Here is a 4,547-nt window from a genome sequence, read left to right on the forward strand (position 1 = left end):
TGACATAAAAGAAATCATAAGTTCATGACAGCATAATCAGAAACAAAAAAAAAAAAATTGAAAATAGAAAACCAATCCAATAATTTACCTCATCGTGATTCCTCAAATCTTTGTCGTTCTCTCTCTCTCGATATCTCTCTCTCTCACGGTCTCTCACTCCGTCGCTTTCTCTCTCGCTCTCTCGATCTCTCACTCCGTTGCTCTCTCTCTCTTTTTCTCTCTTGTTCTCTCGATCTCTCAATCCATCTCTTCTTCTCTGTTTCTCTTAGAAAAATCCCCAAATTAGAAAAACCCTAATTAGATTCCGGGTTATTACATAGGATGGGTCGGGTTATTACATAAGCTGGGTCGGGTTTTGGTTTAAATTTGATTTTTTGATTAATCACGAATTGACCCCATTATTAAAATCAATTTAATCCGTGTACGATGTTGTCACCATATTAATTGTTACTTCGTATATGTGGCATGCATTAACATAAACATCTTGTAGGTTTTGACACATTCTTGTACTCTAGATGGTTTTCACCATATTATAGTAAACCTTGTGTAGCTGGCAAACTTTTTTCCTTTAAACAACCATATTTCTTTATAATTTTGTAAAGCAGTGCTATCAATTTGAAGTATTAAAAAAATATTTTCAAATATTATTATTCTGTTATGAATATTAATGTGGATGTCTATCATAGGGTTTCATGTTCTAGAAGGTTCTAAACCCATAACTTTGTATATTTCTATGTATCGTTGTTAAGAACAAACGATTTTCTTTTTCTCTTTGATTCACAACACGTTATCAGCACGAAACTTTATCTTCAAAACCTAAATACATAAACCCTAGCCGTTTAGGCAAAAAACCCAGACGTACTCGTCGTAACCTATCATCCAATTTTATAATCTCTGACCACATGAAATCAACGTAATTGTGACGACGAGTAAATCAAGATTCCCTATTCCCATTCTACATTGACCGTCTCCAATCTATCTCATTATTACTGATCGAGCTAAGTATTTTTTTTTCGTATCGTTGACCAAATCTACTCATGGATTTTATTTTTGCTATTACGTTCATCTAATGGCTTATGATTATGATCCACTGCTTATTATTTTATGTTATAATTGTCTAGACATGCAGTTATGTTCTCTTTTATGTAGCTATATAGATCTATGCTTCCAACAAATCCGGTCTCCGTTCCAGTTATTCTTGATTTCACTTTTAGCCGACTAAATTTTCTTTCAATAGATCTATGTCTCCTAACACCTTCGAGATAAGTAACTATATCTCTTGTTTATTTGCTATGGGTAACTGTGATGATGTTTGTATTATACTTACTATCATGTCATAAATTATTTCCCACTTCTCTTGTTAAAATCAATCGACATGTATGTATATATTTAATTTGTTTGATTTGATTTGATTTGTTTGTAAGACCACATATTCATAAGTTGCAATACAATAGTTTAGAGAATATCAACCAATATTCATTGGTTTGCTATTTGTTGATTTTGTCAAAGTTTATTGTTCTTATATCGCTTGTTGTTATAACATGAAAGTTGGAAAACGATTTATTATCACATAGAACATAACAGATAACTAAAATTGATAAGGGTGATCAGCTTAGTGAATAGGTCATACCTCCTAATAGTTTATTGTTTGATTTGATGTTGGTTGCTTTTCTCGGTTAATTAAGCATCTTGGATTAATATTTTAAATTCATGACATGATTAATTTTATATTATTGTTATTGATTCGTTTATATAACGCTTTGATTTTATACGGTCATGATTTATATTTTGATTTTTTTTATTATTATATAGATTTCTAATAAAATTTGATTTCTTGTAGAAATATTGATGTGTACTAACATAATAGCCATATTTATATGAGCAAGTTTATAATATTTCAGGATTATCTATTCATTATAAAGGAGATGATATAATATGAGGTTATAAACAACTGAAAAAATATGAATGGTTGGATCTCCGATCTCCATTGCCCTTCTCCTTATTAAGATAAGTAAATATTTATTTGTCATACTTTAAATACAAGGTTAATAAAAATCTGATAAGGTAAAACACTTTACATGAAAGTTAATACATGTAGTATTAGTAAACCGATTGATTGAATTAAAACTTTGTTAAATAGCATGAAAATAGGAAACTAGTACATATAATGATTGCTATAGGAGTATTATTTACTTCCTAATATAATACAATGTTTAAGAGAATATATATCTCTAATTTGAATTACTTTATTATTATATTTCATTGCCATTATATATATTTGAGAGTTTTAAGTTTAGAATCTTAATCTTAAGAGATCCAGAAGTTTTGGAGAATAATCCAAAGAAAAGTATGATCACCTGAATGTGATTATCTAAAGTTCATTATTTATTTTTCATCTAAAGATTACAAGACTTTGAGTCTATAAATACATCTTAACTATATTGGATGTTAAGCTTAAAAGTAATATTTTTAGAAGAAATTTTTAATGATGCATATTAAAAAATATTACAAGACTTGGAGTCTGTAAATAGGCTGTCAATTGGTTGGGTGCCCATGGGTGTGGCCCAATCCAGACTGTTGGGCGGGTAATGGGTAAGCCCATGTATTTCATGGTCCAGTTGGGCAGATCACCAAATTTACCCATGGACAAGTTGGGCCAATCCAATTGCATAATGGGTTAACCCATTACATAAAAAATAAGTTTTTTGATTAGTTAACCCTAGGGATATAAGTGTATATTTACCTCTTTAATGAAACATTTTAGTCATTTTGATCCTTAGAGTCTATATTTGTGACATAAACTTTTTTATTGTTATTCTAAGGTATTTCCCTTATATAAAACAGAGTTATAATTTTTTTACATAAAACAGAGAGTTATAATTTTTTTTATATAAAACAGAGAGTTATATTTTTTTTTTACATAAAACATAGTTATCAAAAATTGAAGTCTATTGAATTTATTTTACATCACATTTGTATTCATAATTTTTCAACGACATTAAAATTGGACGTAGATTGAGTTTAAACAGATTTAGTTATAATTGGGCGGGTTTGGGCTGTCCAGCTGGGTGACGGGTGAAGTTGGGTTTGACTGTTATTGGGTGTGGGCTAAATATGGGTGTGGGTGTTTTGGGTCCAGAAAAATATATGCCCAACTGGACACACCCATTTGGGTGTTGGGCCGCCCAGTTGACAGCCAGACTGTAAATATAGCTAAGTTTATAACTATGTTTTTTCTCCTTGAGACTGAGAAAAATAATGAGCTATTGGTTTAAGATGATACATCATGTCTAGTTGATCATTCTCTTGAACAGAATACGACATTTTATATTGAGAAAGAAAATCAACATTTTGTCAAGAAAGTGGACATAAAGTGGATGTAGCAATGAATGTGGATATAAATAAAGGCAAGATCCGAAGAGTTTCTTTTAAGAACTCATACTCTCGCTTGAATTTGAGATAATAAAGATGGTAATAAAGAAAAGATATAATTCAATCATCTAAAAATGAAAAGAAAAAAAATTATTGTGAGTACTTTACAAGGTAGTAAAACCTTATAGAATGATATATATGAATGCTCAAGAAGAGTACATAATATAATTGTACATACGAATGCAATTTAAAGTCTTTATTGCATTATATTCTAAGTCTCAAAATTTAGAAGGATATGAGAAAGAATACATGACCTATGTATGGTATGTTGTTGATTCAAAAATGAGATTCATTCGAGATTGATAAGCGTTAAAGAATCTCACATTTTACATAATAAGTAAAACTTCTAGAAGATTATGTTTCCACTCAAATTGAGATTGATGAATCTTCTTAAGGTAAACCAATAGCATTATCAACTTGAGGTGAAGATTTAGAGAATCCCACATCCCTGGTAAGTGAAACATCCAGAAGTATGTTCACACTGGAAATAGACTTGAGGAGTCATTTTTAAAACCAGAGGATTTAGAATATAATAATGATAAGACAATAAGTAAAGGGAAATATTGAATACCATCAATCAGAAGTATCACCAAGGCACTATTTTATTGTACTACACAATGATTAGAAAATGGAGATAAATGTAGTAGTAAACCAGAAGTTTACTAAAATGTAATGTTTGGCAAACCGATTATTGTGGGAACCGAAATTCGCACTGTCGGTTTACGTTTAAATTAGGAAACTAGAAAAACTCTAATTTCCCAGAGGTCCCGGATCTCTGCGAGAGCCAACGGCAAGTGACCAAATATATGCGGAAATCGTGAAAAGATAACAAACGAGTTTAGAGAAAACAGTAGATCTTATTTCGAGTCCGCGTAAGAGAGTTGCGATCATTGCAAGAGATCATAAAAGCTTTGGCCGCAAAGGCTGTCAGCGAGTAACCTAGTTCTAGCGGCCTAAAAGCTCAAACCTAGTTGAGTCGCAGCTCGATAACAAAAGACGAAGAAAATACAGAAAAAGTTTTTGATTGATTTCGGACTGAACCTTATGAAAGGCTGCCTACGTACCCCTTTCGAGGATCAAGCCGAACGTAGTTCAAGAGTGAACCAAGAGATCGA

The sequence above is a fragment of the Brassica oleracea genome, chromosome C2, assembly GCF_000695525.1.
Source record: "Brassica oleracea var. oleracea cultivar TO1000 chromosome C2, BOL, whole genome shotgun sequence".
Taxonomy (NCBI): Eukaryota; Viridiplantae; Streptophyta; class Magnoliopsida; order Brassicales; family Brassicaceae; genus Brassica; species Brassica oleracea.